The sequence below is a fragment of the Ceratotherium simum genome, chromosome 3 (assembly GCF_057802395.1).
Source record: "Ceratotherium simum simum isolate JZ-2026a chromosome 3, ASM5780239v1, whole genome shotgun sequence".
Classification (NCBI taxonomy): domain Eukaryota; kingdom Metazoa; phylum Chordata; class Mammalia; order Perissodactyla; family Rhinocerotidae; genus Ceratotherium; species Ceratotherium simum.
The window spans coordinates 10,158,407-10,182,171 of NC_141902.1; the positions used below are offsets into that span (position 1 = coordinate 10,158,407).

General features: G+C 38.7%; 1 pseudogene; it reads left to right on the forward strand.

Annotated features, from left to right (window-relative positions):
- Positions 1-21,197: 21,197 nt before the first annotated feature.
- Positions 21,198-21,787, forward strand: LOC147917413 (transforming acidic coiled-coil-containing protein 3 pseudogene; annotated as a pseudogene).
- Positions 21,788-23,765: the final 1,978 nt, after the last annotated feature.

The following is a 23,765-nucleotide window of genomic DNA, read 5'->3' on the forward strand; positions in this document are numbered from 1 at the left end:
AAAACACTAACTCAAAAAGATATCTGCACCTCACATTCACTGCAGCTTTGTTTAAAATAGCTAAGACATGGAAGCAACCTAAGTGCCCATCAATAGGTGAATGGATAAGGAAAATATAGTATAAATACACAATGGAATATTATTCAGCCATAAAAAAGGAGGATATCTTGCCATTTGTGACAACATGGATGGACCTTGAGGGTATTATGCTAAGTGAAATAAGTCAAACAGAGAAAGACAAATACTGTACAACACCAAGGGTAATTCAGTAGGTAGTGGGAACCAATGTAAGTCTTCAAGGTACCAAGAATTAGTGTAGATGAATAAGTTCCAATCTTGCTCAGTGTTTTTACATTCAGTTTGCTCAAAGTTCAAATTCCCAGGGAAGAAAGTCGGTTTGGTCCAGCTTAGGTCTCATTCCCATTCCTTAGCTGAGATAAGGCATGGACAAACTCTATCACTAGATCTAATGGGAGAAGGGTAATTTCCCACATAAAAAGTCAGAGTGCTGGTTTTCAGAAAGCTAAACAGATGCTGGGTATCAAAAACAATAGACATCTATTACAAGAGAAGAGATTTGGACAAGGGATATTTTTCAATCTCTTTCTTCCTTCGAAAATTTTCCATACTTAATAATCCTTAACATAACACTGTCATGACCTCTAAGGCAAAAGATGCAGTTCCATCCACATCAGTGAACAAACAGAAATAGGGATTGTTTTACCATTAAAACATTTTATTTTCTTAATCATTTTAGTTGATGCTAAAGGGACTCACAAACATTAGGGTCCAACAAAATAGCACAATTAACAAACATATACAGGATGTGGATTTAGCTTTTGGAGCATCTCACTATTATCATTTTAAAATAAATGCATATTACTTATTTTCTCTGTGGGAAAAGAAGCAAGAGTTTCCAGTATCAGTTATATAACTGATAGAGAATTATGCCAACAGAGTTTAATGAGCTTGGGTCCGTTACTTGACGGTCCTTAGCTCAGTTTCCCAATATGTAAAATTGGGACAATAATACAGTTTCTCTAAACTACCTTGTAGGAATCAGGGAAACACAACTAAGATAATAGAAATAAAATGTTCTAGAACACAAACTTTGTTCCCCACCATCAAGATCAAAAGTTTGCATTAAATTAATGCTAGATACATGAAGACTTTCATCAAGAAATAATACACCGAATATGGCTTATGTAAAATGTTATAAAATGAATTTTTCACAGACAATTTGTGGATCAATATTTTATTCATAACTCTCTGAAAGTTAACTTCAACATATTCAATTGAGTCACTAAACACTAGTTCTTCCACAGAGGAGGCGACATTTAGTAAATTTCGACAAAATATTTTTTTTCTTGTCTTTCTGAAAGGAAGATAATCAACTGCCAGAGATACAAAAATATGACATATCAAAGATATGCATCAATATACAAAAAGAGAAAAATAATCTTATCCCTCTCTGCAATGCAGCTTTATTCGAATTTTATAATCAAGAGTAAAATAAGTTTTAACATTTTGTTGCCAATTTTTGTAAAAATATCTTTTATATAATATATATATATTTTATAAAGGTTAACTATAGCTTTTGTATCTCAGATTTAGCTTCAACTTTCCCATCTGAATTTCATAAAGAATATAAAGGGATTTCCTTCTTTCTCATACAAATGTTTGGCAGAAGAAATTCCTACAATATTATCAACAGAGTCTTTAAATTACATTCCAAGGCAAAACAGATCTCTCCAGGGTGTGTGATGTTCTGGGATCTCAGAAATTTACAGTTTTAAGAAGTTCCACCTTAGAGTATCCATTTTTCAGTCTGTCCCTAATGCCAATATAGAAGACATAGGCAATTTATAATGCAGTAAACGGCACTCAGATTGGCCTTTTTTGCTGAGCAGTTTTAACAAGGCCACTAAAACAATGACACCCTGAAAATAACCTCTTTCATCTTCTGTATAAGCAATCGATATTAAGACACTAGGATGACTATAACAGCAAGATAAGTAGTTTGAAATATCTTGCTCTAGAAATAACAGCATAGACTAAAATTTTATAGAAAATAATCTAGAGTGTATAAAATGTATTACAGAAATACGAAGCATATGAAATATGAAAATGGATACATTCTTATAAGAGATAAAATGCAAATTAATACACGAAATGATGATTGGGCTTAAGTCATGTGACAAAAATCACTTGAATAAATAAAAAATTAAACAGATCATCTAGATGCTTTGACCAAATCAACCAACCTCTTTTTTCACTGATTTATCCTTTAAAAAAAAAGATTTTGGAATACATTTATTGCTTACATTTGTGGATGTAAAATAGATACCATAAATCTAACAACAAATCTTAAGTTTATTTTTCCTAAATATGAGACCTACTTCACTACAAATATGACATAACCTCATTTCAATTCAGATGAATAAAATATATTGTTGACTATTTAAATATCTTCTAAGAATAGCATGAGGTATATTTGGATATGCAGTCAACAAACTCAGTCAGTAGAAAGGAGTCATAGTTTTAAAAATAATCATTTCTCAAAATAACAATATTCAGGATAATACTTTTTCTAAATGAAGATAGCAGTATTTATTGTATATTTATGGGTGAGATTTGAAAGGGCAGATAGTGATGTAGAACCGAGCCACGTTCCCAAGGAGAACAAAAGAAAGCCATATTTTAAACTAGGACTTTATTTGGAATTTGCAAAAGCTGGTACAATTTGCAAATACCCTTTATTCTCAAAGAATGAAGAAACTGATATCCAAGGAACAAAAATGTCATTAGTCTGTATCTCAGCAGAGGTGTTTGTAAGTTTTGGGAAATAGCTGCTTTTATTAAACTAAATGTAACTACTAGTAATTTTCAATTTACGATCAACAAAACAGAACAATAAAAATACCAGCAGCTCTCACTTATTGAGTATCTAATCTTTGCCAAGCATTGTGCTAGTCCCTAGTAACATGAATATATTATCTCATTTAAAAGTTATAACAATACAGTAACTTAGATAATACCCGAATTACTGATAGGAACTTGAGGTTTAGAGAAACTAACAATTTTTCCACCATAGTAACCTATATTGTCCTAAAATGTTAATTAGCATATTTAAGTGCAGTAAATAGACTCGTTTATTCCTTTAATAACAGAATTACCACCTAGTTCTCGTTCAATTTATTTATCTAGCTCAACCTGCAATCCAGTCAGTGGGCTTAACTTTCCCAAGACAGGCAAAGACAAGCAAATTTAGGGGAAAAAGTGTAGCTGATATATTACTTTTCATATTCGTTATCTCTTCAGTACAGTAAAGAGAAAGAAAATTTAGGCCATAGTATGAAAAAAGGAGGAGAATGGAACATTAGCCAAATTTATTTTCGTCTGTGGTTATTTCTTCAAACTCTGACTTAATCGCTTTTGTTTATTTACTGTAAATTTACATAACAATTTAAGTTTTACATAGCATTTCAGTGTAAGGACTACAAAAATCTCCCATTGACAGTTTTTAGAGATTTGGGAATTTTCTATTCCATTCTGGGTTCACAGCAATCAGAAACTGGAGGTATATGAGGGATACCATATACTTACAGAGTTCTTAAAAATATTTTAATGTATTTTCACAACCATGATTTATTTTTTAAAACTTCTCTTAGAGGATGTAAAACAGACAGAACTCCATTTTATAAAGAAAAGCTAATGATAAAGTTATTGTAAGTAAATTAAAGAATGTAATGAAAACTCATGTGCCTTGATCTTGTTCTTTCTTTTTTGCAATTACGTCCATAATTCAAGGTTTTTACTTGTCATTTGATTTGGCTTATCAAGTGTCAGTGAAAAGATACTCATCAAGTGTTATTGAACTAGAAATACCATAAAATTTGATAATATGTTTACTTTGGTTGATTGACATAATTAATAATCTATTTTACTTAGTTTAGTTAAATATCTCCAAATATACTATATAATTACATGTCCTCAATGACTTCTCAACAACAAATTCTGCAAACTTTTTCTTGAAGTTCTCCTCAGCCTTCAAATCACTTGAACACATTTTCCCGCTGAAATTCCAATCCCTTGAGTTCTGTGATGCTGTTTATCCTCCCATCTCTTGGACTGCATCTTCTTTGTCTCCATAGCCAGCTGCTCTCGTTTATTCTGTTCTCCTTGTATATAATTTCAATGATCCACTCAGAGACTGTCTTCCTTTTTTCCACAGCTCCATAAACGCTCACAGATTGCCCTAGCACCTTCATGGAGATGACCCCAAACTTTTCTTTAGCAATGGTGGTTTTTGTTTTAGTTTTTTCTTTTTTTATAAATATTTCATTGTTTTGTTATCAACTACATAATTACTTTCCTCTATGGTTCTGCCTTTAGTTTTGTACAAGAAAAAGGCATTTCAAATACATATAAAGTTTGTTAAATATTGGCAGGTACATTCTTCTACAAACAATTTTTTCTTTTAACATATGTTTATCTGGAATATATTTTTATGACAGATGTGAGGTAAAAAAGCTTTGCTTAGTTCACTCTAAACAAAGTATATCTATTTCTAAGTTATGATCTCATTGAAATTTAATTTAGGATAATAATATTTAAGTTCATTTGTTGGATTTATCCAGAAAATAATCATATGATTATAGAAAAATGAGGATTTTATTGTCACTTTTCCAATATTATTTTAATTTTAAAATATTTCTCTTATTTTTGCACTAGATAGAATTATATGAATAATAGCAAATAAAAATGGTGATATCAGGCACCCTTGAATTATTCCAGAACAACTTGACTATCATGTTTTACCATTAACTATGATGGTGACTGTTAGAGATTATTTGTTGTGATATGAAAATATGACTAACTTTTCTAATTCAAGATGCTAAAACCTTCATTTGTTAGCTTCATTGTGTAAATCATAGTCTGCTAGAATTATAAAGTTTCCACAATTCTCTATATTATGGAAGAGCTGGATTATTTGAAGAATTATTTGTACTTTAAAGGTGATGAAAATTGCCTTTAAAGTTATCTGAGCTGGAAACTTTGGGTTAATTTTTAGAAAATGTGTATCATTTTCCTATTTTATTCTCAGTTTCTTATTCTTCTTTTTTTTTTTTTTTTGGTTGTTGTTAATTAGCATTTTCTTGAGGGTGGGAGAGAGGAAACTTTGCATTGTAAGAAAATAACAGTTCCAATAGAAACAAATCTAAAGATAATCATGATGTTGGAACTATCAGAAAAAGCTTCAAACTTACAATTACAATTATGTTCAAGGACTCTATGTTAAGGACTCTAAGTATTATAATCCTGCCTAGAGCAACTACTCAAAAACTAATGCAAAAAACTGTAGCTCAAAAGCCAGTAGAGAAATTAAAATGGAATATTGAGAAACAATCAGTCCAAAAAGGTCAAGAAAGGAAAAATACACAAGAACAAAAAAAAAACAAAAATGATGTTACAAATAGAAGGTAATTAGTAAATTAGCAGACATAAGTGCAAACAAAACAAAAAAATATTAAATATAAATGTCCTAAACTCTCCAATCTAAAGGCTTTGATTTTCAGACAGCAAGATCTAACCATGCATTGTCTATAAGAGATGAACTTTAAATAGAAAGATGCCTATCTCTTGAAAGTAAAAAGATACAAAATACATACAAGTAAAGAGAAACCATAGAAAGCTGGAGAGACTACTTTAATATCAACCAAAATAAGACTCCAAGAAAAGGATTATTACTAGAGATAAAGTGGGACATTTCAAAATGGTAACAAGGTCAATTCGTCAGGAAGACATAACAGTCATAAATCTGTATGTGCCTAGTAACTGAGCTTTGAAATACATGAAACAAAAATCGAGAAAAATGAAGGGAGAAATAGACAAATCCAAAGTAATGTTTGGAAATTTTAATCTGTCTCTTTTGATAATTAATAGGATATTTGGGAAATAAAACAAGTAAAGATATAGAACATGTGAGCAACTTATTAACCAAAATGAGCTAATTGATATTTATGGAACAGATATAAACATAATTAAGCATTTTAGAGAAAAATAACTAAAGTTTCTATTCCTTTAATAAACAAAACAGTCATAGATAGCATTTAATCAAATTGCAAAAAATATTAGCATACAAATAATATTTTTGTAATGAATACATTATTGTTCATCCTCTACTTTTTAGGAATTATTTTATATGAAGACATAATTATTTCACTCAATGATGCTCTAGTCTCTCACTAAGATGAAGTATAGACATAATGCTAGTAATTGTTTTAGATTTCTCAGTGTAGCATTTAAGCTAGATATAGTAGTTATTTGATAAATATTGTTGGTAATTTTCAGTCTATGCTCCCAAATCAGATTTATTGTCTACCCTTGTTTTTCTCACTCTATGTCTGAAGATGGGAAAAAGATAAGTTCCACCATCCCTGAACCTTTTCAATCTTTAAAGGCAATATCTGCAATTCTTCCAGGAATGTGGTATCGCTTCTGATTTACTACCCTGTTAGCAGGGAAAGAATTGCAGTTTTAGGGTCTTCCACCTGGCCCTTCTTGCCATAATATGCCCTATTTCAATGATTAAAGTATCACTGTGAGGCTTCTTCCAGAGGCTAGGTAGAGCTATCTCATTCAAAAAATTAGAAACAGGCAAATAATGACAAAGTGAGTCTGCAGACCTATTGAACCCACTGTGAGATAAACTAATGCCAAAACTCCATTTATCACTTGGTCTCCATACGGCATTTTTGGTAATCTAGATTTAGTGTCAGATGCCATATCTAATAGACACAGGAAAACCTGAGTTTTCCTCCTTTTCCCAATATGGATTTACCTTGGTTAATGCCCTCAGACACCTTAGGGGAAAGTTCAGAGGAGTATTTACTGCGTGTGTGTTTGATGGAGTTGTAGGGTCCTTTAAGAAGATCTGACCTCCCTTTCAATCAATGAACAGTGGGTCTGTAAACTAGCGTAAATATGGAAACTGGTTACAAAGATGATATTCTCCATTGTAGCAGCTGATGTAGACCTGTTTTCCAACTCTGAGTTTTTCTGATTATACAAACTGAATAAAAATCCAGTTGGTTTTCTGTCTACCTTGCCATAAGAACATCATGCTCTACTGGCTATTTCACAGGTCTCTGTAGATCTAATCATCTTGATTGCTACTCTGGCCCTGCTGACAATTTCAGTAATCACAGTTCATGTCACCTCTGACAATTGCAATGCTATTAGGATTTGCCACTCTAAGGTAATAATAACAATATTATTTGTTCACAATATTATCCCAGATTAATGGCAACCTCTCCACCATCAATCCTTGTCTGGAGAGGGTGCTAGTGTCCCCTAAACTATTGCATCCTTTATTGCCTTAGTAAAGAAGTATCTACTAAGGGAATCTGGTGGATTCTCAAGCCGTAAATAATAAATCAATTCTAACACTCCAACCTCCTTGAATTTTCCAATCACTTTTTTAATATTATACCAAGAAAGTTCTGACATCTCTGAGAAACTCCAGGTACATGGCTGGTCGGATGGCTGCATCAGCAGTCATTTAGAAGGACCAGGATATCTCAGAGCAAGTTCACTTAGACGTCAGTAGTCTTGTCCCAGAGGGAGTTGGCATTGGTAAGGAATTTGAAAAGGCACCTAAATTTTGTGTTCAATACAGTGACTAAACATATTCAACCCATGCGCAAATCTCTTTACCTATCTTCACCACAAACATTGCAGTCCAAGCCATCTATATTACTAGTAACATCTTGACTTCTCTCTGCTCATTCATTTAGTACCTTCCCTTCCATTCTCCACAATGAAAACAGATTATTTTGAAACCTAAATCTGATTTTGCTTAATATCTTCTAAAGCCATCCCACTATTTTTAATAAAAGGCAAGACCACTTAACTTGGCTTACAAGACCCTGTCTGCTCTAATTTACCATTTCCATCTCTTCAGGTCTATTTCTTGCCATATCATTTCCTTCTCGCCTGGCTCCAGCCATCCTGGCTGCCTTTCAATTACTCCCTTCACAATACTTCTACCACTATAGGGACAATGAGCTTCATCTAATTAGCTCTCACTCTATTCGTTTGCCTTCTTTTTCCTGAGACATTTTTCATGAAGCGTAGGTTAGTAGTACAATTTCTAAACTCTTTCATGACATATGTGTCTTACACAAGACTAATGTATTTTCTGTGTACAAAATTCCCAGATTGCTATAATTTAAATTAAAATATGCAAGCATTGCCTCAGTAAATTTATGGCAATAGAAAAACCTGTTATCAATCTACTTCTTTTTTAAATATAATTTGTATATTTTTGGTCTAGATGCTTAAAAGAGACATTCTCTTTTTAATATTCTCATAAACTACACACATTTCACTATAAATTTAGGGTGACACTTGGTAAGAAATTTCAAGCCTCACTTCTTTTTTTTTTTTTTGGTGAGGAAGATCAGCCTGAGCTAACATATGATGCTAATCCTCCTCTTTTTGCCGAGGAAGACCGGCCCTGGGCTAACATCCGTGCCCATCTTCCTTTACTTTTATATGTGACTCTGCCACAGCATGGCTTGACAAGCGGTGTCTCGGTGCCCACCTGGGATCGGAACCTGCGAACCCTCAGGCAGCCGAGGCAGAGCGCAGGCACTTAACCACTATGCCACTGGGCCAACCCCAAGCTTCACTTGTTTCTTTAGCTCAGAGAAATTTCTTCTGTTTTCTTCTTCACTAGTTTCTCCTTATCTTCTTTGTTTTTATCCTTCCTCTGCATTTCCTAAATCAGCAATGATACTACTGTAAAAAAAAAAAGTTTCTACAAAAAGATAGGCTTTTTTTTGTATGTGTGTGAGCAGGATTAGCCCTGGGCTAACATCTGTTGCCAATCCTCCTCCCTCTTTTTGCTGAGGAAGATTGGCCCGGGGCTAACATCCATGCCCACGTTCCTCTATTTTATGTGGGATGCCTGCCGCAGCATGGCTTGATAAGCAGTAGTGCGTAGGTCCGTGCCAGGGATCCAGGCCTGCAAAACCCAGGCCGCGAAGCCGAGCATGCGAACTTAATCACTATGCCACCAGGCCGGCCCCAAGATAGGCTTTTTAATATAATGATTAAAAACATGGCTCTGTGCTCAGACTAAATGCCCCACCGTATTCTAGCTATGGTGACTTGAGGCAAGTAACTCAAGCTTGCTGTGTCTTAGTTTTCTCATTTGTAAAGCATTAATGATGAAAAAAAAAAGCACCTACTTTACAGGGTTATTGTGAAGATTAATTTATTTATTACATATAAGATGCTTAAAATGGTACCTGACACATTCACTAAATATTAGTTGTTGTTGTTGTTATTATTAATATTATAGTACTTGGTAAAGTAAAAAATGGAAAATATAATGTTCAAGGCTCAGAGCAAAAGGATATATTTGATATACAGATATCTAACAGAAAATTTTAAATTAATTTAAAGTTAATTTTGGAAAGCATTTGTTTTGAATTTATTCTAATCAAAGTAATAGAGGATGTCCATAGATCCAAGAATATGAGACCTATGGTCAAAAATAAGTAGCAACAAGCTATATGGCCATTCTAATGCTGTGGGCAAACCCTGTGAAATCTAAGAATTTTCTGTTGACTGTATGCACTCAACTCTTGTGCTGTCATACTAAGAAATGCAGGTCTCTAGACACTGGGCCTTGCTGTTGGTTCTTAGTTTGGGGCTTGACTCAGAGTTTGCAAGTATCTGGCCTAACTCAGCTTAACCCAGTGAATCACAGAGCTGAATGAAATGGATCAACTGTTCAACTATCAACAGAAATTCTTTCATTTCTTTGAATGTGCCATGTTCTCTCCTCTACATGGGCCTAATTGGGTATATCTACGGTATTTCCTTTGAAATTCTCTCTCCATATCACTGCCTTCTTTACCTATTACTCATATTTCAGAGCTCATTTTCAGAGCTCATTTAAACTTCCTCTAAGAAGACTTTCTGACCCTATTAAGAGTACTTTCATATAGCCATTATTCACTCTCTTCTTAGCAACCTGTACTTCCTCAATCAGATAATTCATCATGTTTTACCATAATTACTTAATTTTCTGTTTCATTTGCTTGACTTTAATCTCTTTCAGAAAAAGGACAGTGTCCCAAGCAATTAGGACACTGCTGGATATAAAATAATAATAGATGCTCACTAAATATGTGAAAAGATTAATTAAATGAGACTATATTGGATATCTGAGACCTATTCTCTGTGTCTTTCATATTTTGCTTTCATGATTCATCAATTTCCTAACTCTGTCCTCTATTTCACAAATTGGTTTTCCTATTACCCTATCTTATATTTACTCCCTCCAGTGTGCTTTTTAAACAAAAATAGTCAATCATGTTTTCCTTCTACAATAATCTTTCTTATACTTTTTCTCATGACTATCCTTTTAACCTATTTAATCTCATCAAATGTCCTTTTGAATTTTATTAAATATACGAGTTGAAGACATAAATTTCTCCTGTTTCTTACAGAACACTGTTTCAAAGGGCCATGACTTTGTCCCAATACAGAGATTAGTTCCTTTTCTTTGTACCTTGTACTAAGTTTTTTAAAAGTCATGTGAATATATTCATATGATCTTCATGAGATGTCATCAGGTCTTTGACCAGGAAATCCATACTAACCTGGGTGCTGACTTGGTCCGGGCTATCACATTATTTCCCAAGAGGACTCAAACAGAGAAATACACACCAAGAAGTAAAGGAATCAAAATAGTATATTAATTATAACTTTACCTTTGGTCCCAAACCACTATGCAGTGCACTACTGATGTAAATGATCTGACATATAACGTATATAGAACACTCTTTTGTCTCATTTGTGGTAGAGTAGTACCCAAAGCCAAAGTAAATAAAATGACCTATTTGCCCTAAGCCACGCAAATATCAAAATTTACAATTCCGTTGAGATGAGATGTACCAGCACTTAAGAAAATTTACCTAGAGAGACACTGTAGGAAACAAAGTTCATCCCCAAGGTCTAGAATCTCCCACCCATTGATTCCTAAACTGTAGCAACAACTTTTGACAAGGCTATTACATGAGAACAAAATGGAAAATGAGGCGACAATAAAGGTGAACACAGAGGAAGAGGGTAAGAAGAAGACAGACTGACAGAGAGAAGGACTCACTTTAACAAGCAGCCCTGGCCTGCTTACCATCTATGGAGATGTATTTTCCAAACAGAACTGCAATAAAATCTCTCAGTGTCTATGATCTTCTCCAATGTGACCCTGCCACTCTCCAAACAAGATGTGAAGTCTATTTCTCCACCACCTTGAATTTGGGTAAGCCCTATAACTGCTTTGACTAATAGAATATGGCAGAAGTGACATTATACCAATTCTAGGCACAGCCCTTATCAGGTCTGGCAGCTCCTGCTTCCTGACACTTCTTGCACACTTTTGGGATGCTCCCTCTCACAACCCAGTCGCCATATTGTGAAAAGCCAAAGTGACATGAAGAAGCTTTGCGTCAGTCAACAGGCCCAGTTTAGCTTTCAGCCAACATCAACTGCCAGCCACGTGAGAGAATCATCTGGGATGTGCAGCCCAGTCAAAACTTCACCTGACGTCAACCCTAGCCAACATCTGACTGCAACTATAAGCAAGACCCCAGAGGAGAGCCACCTAGCAGAGACCAGGCAAACCACAGAGTTGTGAGAAATAATCATAAATTGTTGTTTAAAAGCACTATGCTTTGTGGTAGTTTATTACCCACCAATGTATAACTAGAACAGAATTTGGTACCTAGAAGTGGAGTACTGCTACAACAAAAAGTTAAAATATATGGCATTGGCTTTGGCACTGGGCAGTGAGCAGGGGCTTGAAGGCCACAAGAGGACTATGCATGTGATTGAAATGACAGTGAGGAAATTGTTATCGGATGATGGAGAAAAGATGAGTCATGTACATAGTGGTAGGAAGTTTAGTAAAATTGTTGTCTGTGGCAACATGGAATAAAGAAAATGTACCTAATAAATCCATGGCTCTAGAGAAGGACATTTTCAGGCACCTGATTTCTTTTAGCTTCATATGATAATTTAGAGATAGAATTAAATATAATTTAATCCTGTATTAAATATAATTAAAATATAGATAATCAATTTATAGAAGATTTAAAGAAGGGACTATTTAGATTTTGAGCAGAATTTAGAAGGAATAAAATAGAAGTTTCTCATCCTCAGTGTTTCCAAACAGCAAAAAGTTCTCAAAGTAAGAAATGGACTTGGGGGAAACAAATCCAGGGGACTGGCGATAAAACATGGTCTCAGAGTAAAATTAACATCAAGGGTATGAATTTTAGCCCCTTTTTTGAGACTTCAGAAATTTAAGGTGCTGCCTCATAGACTCTTTGAACTAGCCAAAAAAGTTTCTAAGAATCTTAAGGATATTTGTCCCATGTAGCTTTACAGTCAGGCCAAAGTAGAAAGGAGTTTGGCTTGGAAAAAAATGTAGTTGTGCATTCTGTCTAATGAAACTGATTCTACTTCCATATGTAAGAAACCCATCGAGTTTTAAAAGGAATTATATCAGCTCAGACTAAAAATGACAGAGACAGTTCATTATGAAGAGGTCTCTGGGCCCTCATGTTTCCACTCCAAACACGGACCATTTCATATGGAGAATGAAGTATAACTCAAAGGACAGAGCCAAGGTCCCCTGAGCACTGCTGCCCAGAGAGCAGGACGGGGCCCTAATGGAAGAAGTGGTGACGTGCTGTGCTGGGTCCCAATACTGCTATAGATAAGTGACTGCTCATAAGCCTCCTATTTCATGCCCATTTTTGAACAGGACGATCTATTGTGGATATCCTATGTATACTGTATGCTGGGTCTGTAGGGGATAAACCACATTTTTTATAGCTTTTTGATCAAGAGGAAATACTTGAGAAACCATTCCGGAGGAATAGGCACATGATCCTGGTTTAGATGTGAGATCCTGCATTCATGGCTTTGATGCCTTAATTAGGAAACTTTAGTGGAGTTAAGGGAGGAGGTGAGCGTATTCTGTTTGTGGGAGGGATGTGGATTATTTTGGTAAGAAAGCAGACTGTAACCTATTGCATTTTCCAAAAAAAGCTACAATATTTCCCATTCCGCATGCTCTTCCGCAATGCGCACTTCTCACTCCACCAAAAAGGTGGAGTGTATTTCTCCACACCCTTGAATATAAGCAGGACTCGCAACTGCCTTGATCAACAGAATCTGGCTGAAGAAATGCTGTGTCAGTTCTGAACATAACTCCCAACTTATCTGGAAGCTTCTACTTCTTTCTTTCCTTGAAATATTCTTGGGACAATCTTTTTTGGAGCTTAGCTGTCATTCTCTGAGAAGCCCTAGGTACACAGAAAGGCCGCGTGTAGGCCACATGGAGAGTCTGATTTCCCCACCCACTGCCAGCATCAACTGCCAGCCATGTGAGTGAGCCGTGTGGGACATCCAGCCCAGTCAAGGCTTCAGCAGACTCAGCCCCTGCCGATGTCTGACTGCAACCACACAAGAGACTCCAACAGAGGGCCACCTAGCTGAGTGCAGTCAACCAATAGACCTGTGAGAGATGATCAGTTTTAAAATGTTGTTTTAAACTAATAAGTTTTGAGGTAGTTTGTTAAGACAAAAATAAATAACTGGAAGAGAAAACCACAACAGGAAGAGAGAGATATTGAGAATTATGCTGAATTTTTCAGCCCTTTGATAGCTCTTCCCATAGGGAATAAAATTCACTTTTCCATGGATAATAATCTTGATATATGAACTAACATTCAGTAACTGTTCATTATGTGCCAAGCTATATACCAATTGCTTACGTGAATACCCTATTTATTCTATAGAGCAACCCATGAAGTAAGTGTTATTTTTATATTATTTTTATTATTCCTCTTTAACAGATAAGTAAATTGAAGCTTAGTGAACTTAAATATCTTACCCAAAGTCAAACACCTACAAATTAGTGGCAGATCAGAGATCCACATGCAGGTTTGTCTGACACGAAGGGCTATGATTATTCCTACCACATAATATCACGAGAGACTAAAAAGATCATCACTATTCTCCTATAAGCAGAGGTGTTTCTTCTTCTTGGGAGAAGTAAGGCCAAGAAGATTATTGAGTAAGCCCTAGGAACAAAGACTAAGTCCGTTAAGTTTTCTTCTTGTCTCTTTTATCCCTAAAATGGGAGGTCTATGTTTGCCATATTGGGAGATGATGCCAGCTTATACTACCCGTTAAGTAACCCAGCCTCTTGACAGGACATGGGCTGTCCCAGTAGGTAACTGTTTTCTCTGAGTTGTCTCTCCCCTGTCTCTAAAGAGTACCATGCACTAGGGCCAGCTTCCATGACACAAATATAATGAGACCATGTTCAACTTCTTTCCTGGAGCTGCTGAAATATGTATTAGCCCTGTTGTACCAACAAAGACTCACATCAGGGGGAGGTCACAATTTCTATCTTTATTGAAACATGTACCTTTGGTCCACATCTTCTAAATACATGGTGTGATTATCAGCTATCAAATAGCTTCTCAGGTATTTGACTGCCATACATGTAAACAGCAGTTCATTTTCAAAACAATCAATACAGCAGAGTGCAAAAAGGCCAACATTGGATTTCCCAATCTGTCCTATGGTATCACTGTTTTCACCTCTGTTGCCTCCAAACAGATGTAACAGGGTCTAATTTTGTTTTCACATTTTTAGGAAGATGAGTTGTGAATCGATGGTTGATGTCACCCTTCAATGTCATGCCATGTACACCCACTCTGCAAAAAATCTTTGATATTTATGGCCTGTTGATAGGTTCCACTGATTTTCCAGTCTTATTATATAAATTTCTCCTATTTTTATATTACTTTAATTATTACAACATTATTGCATATAATCCTTTCAACAAGCTTATGGGTGGGTGTTGTTATCCATATTTTTACATGTGAACAAACTGAAACTCACTATGGTTGAGTAAAATGTTGCAGGTAACAGAACTGGGAAGTGGCAGTGAGAGCATGCACCCTGGCCTGTCTATCCCCTTAGCACATTCTCCAGTCCTTTATGGATACGACCTGCCATACTTAGATTTACAAAAAGAGAAGCAGAAGTGTAGATGATAGAAAAGAACTCTTGTTGTAGACGAAATTCTTGAGTTTAAATATCTGCTGAGTAATTCACAGATTATGTGACCTTAGTCTCTTTTAGACATAATTTATCATCTATAATATAGGCAAATTATCCGGATAAATGCAAGGATTCTCTGATAGACACCAACACCTAAAAACTGGGATATCCAAAACAAACAATAATTCTTTCTTTAAAATCTGTGCTTCATTTTTCTCCCGTTTTGTGAAGGCATAACAGCCCCAAGTGATCTAAGTTTGAAGCCAGTTATCTTTGACTCTTTTCTCACTTTCGTTTTTAATCAGTTACCAAACAATATTAATTCTATCTCTACCTATCTCAATCTTCTATTTTTTTATTTATATTGCCAAAAAATATTTTCCTGTTGTCTGGACAACTGTAATTACCTCCTTACTGCTTCTAAGCCAGAAAGGCTTCTAGAATGTTTCTAAATTCTGAAGCCATGTCTTCAACAAACTGGCCATATCCAAGTTCCAATTCTAAATTCTAGTGACCATGCATCTTCCACTGAAGCAAAAGTGAGGTCTTCTCTATCATGGGGAATATCTTCCACATTCTTATGCTATGTGCTATTGCTCATGATGTGCTCTCAGCCTCTAATGCTTCCTTTATCCCTGCCTACATGAAACTTTGAAGTCAGGGCTCAGTTGCCACTTCATACAGAGTGCTAAAAGTAAGTTCAGACAGAGATATCCTCTTCTTCTACTGTGCCTCTATTTTATTACATATAAAAATTTATTTTTACTAAATTCATTAAAACATTACTAAACTCTGCCGTGAACTAAAATGATTTGAATGTAAACCTCTACTGAGCATGGAACAGCGTAAATAACATTGCATTACTGTTTCCCAAAGTCATTACACATCGTGTGAGTTCAAATTTGTTGAAAATTATTTTCCTCCATGATTTTTATCTTTCTCATACATTTTCATTTTTAAATCCTTTTTAAAAGCTCTCTCCAGTCTTCTTATTCTGGAAAGACACACTTTCAATGCAAACATCCATGCAACGGTGCACCCGGCAATTCCAGTGAAGCCTAGGAAACAAATTAAGATGTGACTTTGAGAAACAGCACCAGTCAAACATAATTCTAGAACTGGGCAAACAAGACACTTCTTGCTTCTTTGGGGAGACTCTCATTGCCAAGCCTGAAAATGATGAAGTGTTGGTCCCTGTGAAACGAGGCTCATGCATCCTGAGTTCTTAGGTGGAAAGTGGTCACATGTATGCATCAACTTAGTCATAATTTTCTAGTTACTACAGCACATAAAACTTATTGTATCTTTCCTGTGGTGTTTTTTTTTTAATCTGAGCGAACAATGTTTTCTTAAATATATCTACAATCTGAGTCATATATCAAAGCACATGTGCTTCTCTATAAAAATTCGGTGGCATTACTAAAACTAAGATAATCCAAGAAATTATAAAATTTCTGTCAAAGTAATAAGTGGCTAGGGGTTTTGCTTTTGGTTGATTTAACATTTAATTAATTTAATAATAATTGTTTATTATTTTAATAGTAATTGAGTTTCCACCAGGATTTTTTTCTTAAGGTACTTGAATGTGATTTAATTTTATGGACAAATTAGCAATTTAGGCTAAAGAAACCTAGCCGTTTTTGGTTCTGAATTTACTGGAAACATGTCAGACACTGAGCATAATACACTGTCAAAAGGAAATTGGATTTTAAAGTAGGGTCATTTTGAAAATTACATTTGAATTACTATATCTCTAAACTAAAGTCATATGAAAATGAAATTGAAATGTAGACGAGGTAATATATAAAAGCAGGAAAAATATCACTTGATAATGCAATTATTCCACATGATTTAAGATATGTTTTTAAATGTGTGTGTATGTATGCATCAGATTATTTATAGTACCTATGTGGAAAATCTCTCAAATCTTTAATATAATTTAAAATCTATTTGTTAAAATATCAAAAAATCAACATTATAAGATGCTGCTGTAATTCTCTACTGGCTTGTGTGTGATTCTATTTTTGGCTCCCATTTTTACTTGTGAAACCTATAGAGTCAGCATCTCTAATTCATCCTAGGAGGTCTCCAACTTGTACAGTAGCAGAATGAATAGAATTTGCTGCAGAATCAGTTATAGTGTCACAATGATTTATCTTACCCTGTAACATGAAATTTATATTCTTAATGTTAGCAAAACCCTTAAAATGAAAAGAAAATAAGTTGTCTTTCTCTTGTGGTCAATGCCTAGAGTACTACTGGGACATGTAGATGCTCTCTCCAAAGTAGCAGAGCCAGCAAACTTCAAATGCCTCAGCTGCCTTAGACTACCAGCATTTCAAACCACATTCACTTAGCCCATATTTGGAAAAGGGATAATAACACTTCAGCAAAGCCAGTGATAGAGAAGTCCTTGAGTATTTAATAAATCTGTATAAAGGAAATCACAGCTAATTGCTATAGCACATTCCGTAAAAGTGTGTTCAATGCACTAAACCAAGCATGTTTTTGCATATATATCTATTATATTTGTGGAAGACTTTAAAACATTCAATAGATATCCTTGAACTTTTTAGCATGAATTTCTATTTAAGATTCCATTCAAATGTTAGCAGAAGCATGCCCCAAAATATTTAATGCAAAAATTAGATTGCTACAGCATTCTTGATACTGCTTAGATATTCTGAACTCAAATTAGTTGAGATGACAATGCTTAGACATTTAGACTACTTAAAATCAAGAAAAAAATTTTAGAAAAAGAGGTATGGTGGGACTTCTACTTTCAGTTCCAAAACATAAAGAGCTTAGAAGTGGTCACTTTCATCCTTACAATGAGGAAAAACCGGAACAAGCTGAAAATCAGTGATGTTTCTTGTATCCATTAGAGATCTGAGGTCTCAGGGCAAACCACCACTCCTAAATCTGGAGAGAAAGGTGAATCCAGAGAAATCACAGCAGAGATATGCCTTCCTGGAGCAGAAGCTACTAGAGCTGATAGGAACTGATAGGCGTGCTTAAATGGTAATTTTGATGAATTGTTACACATCAAGTGTGGACTAACACGAAAGTGAGAAACTCCTGGTGGCCTCAGGATTACGGGGACCATACTTTCATGAGCTTTCCTTCCAGGAACCCCACCAGGTTCTTATGGTGAGGATCTGAGAAAGATCCACTGCACCAAGGCAGGGGGAGGAGGAAGAGTAACATTGTGAAACATGTCCAGAGCATTCTCCATAACAAAGGTCTACTCTCCGTGGGATAGTACTCTGTCAGAGGACAATTTTGAACCCTCACCCAAACTGGGGAAAAGGATTCCTCCCAACTACTGTCCCCCCTAGACTTATCATCTCACCTAAGGGGAAAAAGTAGTTAGAATGGTTCAAGATGTCAAGGAAATAGCTCGTGAACCTTGCAGTCAGGGAAGTGAGTAGGCTTTGGGGGACAGAAACACTTCTGAAGGCCTGAGACACAGGCCCACTGAAAGACTGACACTTAATTGGATTATAGAATGCTCCCTCTCCCCTACACTCTGTCACCACACTAAGGCTGCTCCAGTAGGTCATAACTGAAAGAACTGCATACTTGGTGAGTAGCAGTATAGAGAAGCCCCAAAGTCAAGAGGGGCGATAAAAACAAGGACATTAGAGGAATTTGAAGCCCCTGGCAGCTACAGTAAACATTAAACACAACCCAACTCCTAGCCAGATTAACATAAATTCTCATACTAAAAGCCTATTTACTTCAGTTCCTATTACCCAATATAACTTGTCTGGTCTACAACAATAATCACTTTAAATGTTCTGAATGGTCTGAAAATATCAATTGAAAAAGAGAAATTGTCAAAGTGGGTTAAAAATAAAACAAGACTCAAAGATATGTTGTCTACAAGAAAGACTACATATATAGGTGAAAAGTAAAAGGATGGAGAAAGATATGCTAACACCAATCCAAGGAAGGCTGGAGTAGCTATATTAATTTCACATGAAGCATATTCAGAAGAAGGAACATTACCAGGGACAAAGAAGGACACTGCATAATGATAAAAGGGTCATTTCTCCAAAAGACATAAAAATCCTAAATACATATGCATCTAACAATGGAAGATCAAAATACCGGAGGAAAAAAAACTGAAAGAACTAAAGAGAGAAATAGACAAGTTCATTATCATAGTCAGAGACATCAACATCCCTCTGTCAGTAGTTAATAGGTCAATTCAGTAGGGATTTGCATGACCTGAATAGCAATAAACTTGATATAACTGGCATCTATAGACTACTCCACTCAACAACAGCAGAATCCCTATGTTTCTCAAGCGTACATTGATATTCACTGAGACAGACTACATTCCAGGCCATAAAACATACCTTAATTTTGAAAGAACAGAAATTATATAAAGTGTATTTTCAGTCTGCAATGGAATTAATTTAGAAATCAATAATAGATAAATGAAAATCCCCCCAAATTCAGAAATTAAACAGCACATTTCTTAATAACTCATGGGTTAAAGAAAAAGCCTCAAGAAAAATTTAAAAATATTTTAACCGAATGAAAATTAAAACACAACTTACTGAAATTTGCAAAAGGCAGGTAAAGTAGGGCTTAGAGAAAACTGTATAGGAATTGAAGAAATCCCTAGATCCCTCCAGCTCTCCCCAGACCCCGGGAAGTCCTGAAAAGCAAGCGGCATCTCCGGGAGGAAGGTCTGACAGCCCTGAGCAAGCCGGAGAGGAAACATCAGCTCTTATCCCTGAGAGAAAGCCTTAGGCCCACCTCCGGGATCCTAGAAACCCCTCCCGGCCGGCTCACAGAGGACCGCACAGAGCGAAGGAGGGGCTCGCCCGCGCTGCCCGCTTCCCGGCCGGGCCCCTGCAGCTCCCGGCCCTCACACCCCCCTGGCGAGGCCCCGGGCCCCGGGACGCTCGTGGTCCGAGCTCCCGCCCTCACACCCCCCCTGGCGAGGCCCCGGGCCCCGGGACGCTCGTGGTCCGAGCTCCCGCCCTCACACCCCCCCTGGCGAGGCCCCGGGCCCCGGGACGCTCGTGGTCCGAGCTCCCGCCCTCACATCCCCCCTGGCGAGGCCCCGGGCCCCGGGACGCTCGTGGTCCGAGCTCCCGCCCTCACACCCCCCCTGGCGAGGCCCCGGGCCCCGGGACGCTCGTGGTCCGAGCTCCCGCCCTCACATCCCCCCTGGCGAGGCCCCGGGCCCCGGGACGCTCGTGGTCCGAGCACACCGCCGCCGCCGCCCTCTGAAGGCGGGAGGGGCCGCGTGCCCGAGTCCTCGGAAGGAAGAGGCCAAACGCCGGCCCCTGGAGGAGTGGGCCCTGGAGGCTGAGACGTGACCTCCACCGAGGTCGCTGGGGAGAGACCCCGCCTCGACCCCCGCTGCAGGAGGCGGGAGGCGCCGCAGGAGACGGCCCTGGAGGCGGGCGAGGGCGGGGCCGATCCCCGTTCCCTGGGGTCTCACAACCTGCGTCTGGACTTACAGCCTGGAGGTGGCGGAGGCCGGCCCCCAGACGCCCCGGAGCAGGCGGGCCTGCGCCCCGAGAACTCACCTCTGAGCCCGGGCGCCGCCAGCCTCACGGGACACTCCTGTGCGGCGGCCCCGTGGGGCCGCAGGAGCCCGAGAGGGGGTGAGGAGGGGACCGTGCACTGTCCCGAGCCGGGGCTCCCGCCCGCAGTCCAGGGAGTGAGCCGCCCCCCAAGCGGGGCGAGCCTGCCTCCCACCTCAGGGAGCGAGGCCTCCGGGACCGGCAGAGCTCTCGGCCCGGCCAGGTGGGGTACCTGGAGCAGTCTGGGGCTTCCTCTTGAAGGAGTCGGCCTCGAGGACACGGTCCTTACGCCTCGAGTTCGCCCAGCTCCTAAAGGACGGCCCGCAGAGACCGAGCCCCTGGCCCCTGAGCCAAGCCCTGTGCCTGATGCGAGGCCCCTTCCTCCGAAGTCCGCCCGAGGAAGCTGGAGGAACTCGATTTCCTAGGAGCTCGGCTGCCCCCATGTGACCTCGGCCTGGGGGTCAGCTGCTGCCCGTGGGGCCGGTCATGGACGTGCTGCAGGACTGCAGGAAGGACAGACACATGGCAGTGGAAGCGACACAAGAGGAGAACCCGTTGGTGAAGAGCAGGTGTGAGGAGCTCCAGGAGGAGAACCTGGAGATTGGGAACGTCACAGACGGGTTTGAGGGGATCATGTACAGGGCGATGGAGGAGGCTCAGAAACGGAAGAAACTGGCCAAAGAAATCCAGAGGTTCTGAAAGAAAAAGACCAACTTACAGCAGACCTCAACTCCATGGAAAAATCTTTCTCTTCAAGCGGTTTGAGAAACAGAAGGTAATCCAAGGCTACCACATGAATCAAGAACGGTGAAGAGGTGTTGAGGATTACCTAGTAAGTATTGAAAAGGAAGGCAGAAGAGAAGTCAAGCTGGCAAAGGAGGAGGTGGCCCAGGTCTGGAGCCAGGCTCAAGAGGAGGCCTTGGCCTTCCAAGCAAGACTGAGTTAGGACCAGATGCGCATCCACAAACTGGAGAAGACCACCAAGCAGTAGACTAAAGAAAACACTAACCATAAACTGTGACGACTTCACTTCCAAGATGGAGGCGATCTGACGTGGAAGTCAGGAAACTGGGAAAGAAGAGCAAAACTCAACTCCATACTATAATCTGTGCATGTAGAGACATAAAAAGTATGACTGTATTTATATTTAACTAAAAGAGTATATCCTTCTTGGCCTTTTATGACTTATTATGGTTATTGTAAATATCAGAGAAATGCTGAGATCTAGATCTCATGAACTCTGCTTTATATTACTACGTAAGTCAGGGTGTGAGGCAGAATTTTAGTATTAAAACTTAAAATAATAAAAAAGCTTGCCCTTGGCAGTGATAGACCAAGATCCTAATATTTTGACAATTTTCTTTATACTAATTTTAAAATGAAAGAGTAAGAGAAGGGATGATGCAAACAAATACAGATATAATAAAAATCTCGAAATAAAATTCTCTAAGTAATAAAAAGGAGAACAAATGTAGAACTGAGAAAACAAGTTTAAGTCTAGAATTTAAATTTGTTACGTATGGGCAATATATCATTAATGACTTTAGAGGTTCGGGGGAATACAGCATAATTCTACTAATCTGAACTAAGTTTAAAACAATCTCAGGTGAGGGGCTTACTCATTTGTTCCATAAGCATTTAAAAGAGACATTTTTTCATAAAATGAACCTTCACAAAGTTAAGCTATTTGCCGAGATCCAAATGCAATTAAAAAGCTGACGGGGAGTGACATCAGCAACGTGGTGGAGTGAGCTGTTCCATGTCTCTCCCCCTTCAAACTACAAATAAAAGGACATTCATCGATCAGTGGAGGATACCCACACAGCACACCAGGATGCCTGAGAGACCCGAGCAACTGTATATCTGAAAGTGGAGGGACTGCCCTACCCCCAGGAGGTGGTGGAGATAGGTGAGCACCCTCTGGACTTCAGACAGCCCAGCGCAAGTGTGTGACTCTTTTCCTGGCTGGAGTGATCATAGCACTGCTGTGGCCCCAAGGGTGGGGGCATACCTCAGTGTGACTATGGAAACAAGTGACAGTAGCCCTGAGCCCCCCGTGTGATCACTTCCCCGTCTAGTGGGGGAGCCTTCAGAGCCATGCAGCCCACAGAGAGCGGCACAGGCTTGGACCCAGTGGGGAAGCCCCACCCACCAAGTACAAAGGCCAGTGCCACCTAGGAGCAGAGGGCAGCTGAGCTGCTGCTCAGGCAAGCAAGCTCCTGTCTGCCGTGAACACCCATAGTACTGCTGCGGCCCCAAAGGGAGGAAGTGTGTCTCAGCAAGACTGTGAGAGCGGGCAGCAGTGGCCCCGAGCCGCCATGTAATCATTCTTTCATCTAGTAGGAGAGACCACAACCCCACTGTGGTCCAAAGGAGTGGCTTTGGTTTGGTCCCAGAGGGGAGCTCCGGCCCACCAAGCACAACGGCTGGTGCGACCTAGGAGCAGAGGGTGGCTGAGATCCCAGTCCAGGCAAACAAGCTCCCAGCTGCCGTGGACACTCATAGTACCACTGTGGCCCAGAAGCAGGGAGCACAACCCTCAGGGTCTGTGGGAGCAGGCGGCAGTGGCCCTGAGCCTCCCACGTGACTACTTTCCCATTTGGTGGGAGACCCCAAAGGGCCACTGCGATCCCAAGGAGTGACCCAGGCTTGGACAGGCACAGCTGACAGGGATCATGGCAGTGGGCTCAGATTGCACAGCTCCTGTTCTCCTCGCCCCCCCAAGTGGCAGCAGGCAGACCCTGCATTCAGAAACTATCACTATGTGCTGGTACAAATCCATTCCATCAAACGGTAAAGAAATTTATTAATATTCCAGACCAGAAGGAAAAAGACAAATACCCAGAGACCAATCCTGAAGGCATAGAAATCTATTATCTAAATAACAAAGTATTCAAGACAGCCATCATAAGAAAACTTGATGAACTACAAGAGAATTCTGAAAGATAGTTCAATAAAATCAGGAACCAAATTACTGAACAGAGATAATTCTTCACAAAAGATATCAAAACTATAAAGAAAAACCAAACAGAATTGTTAGAGATGAAAAACACA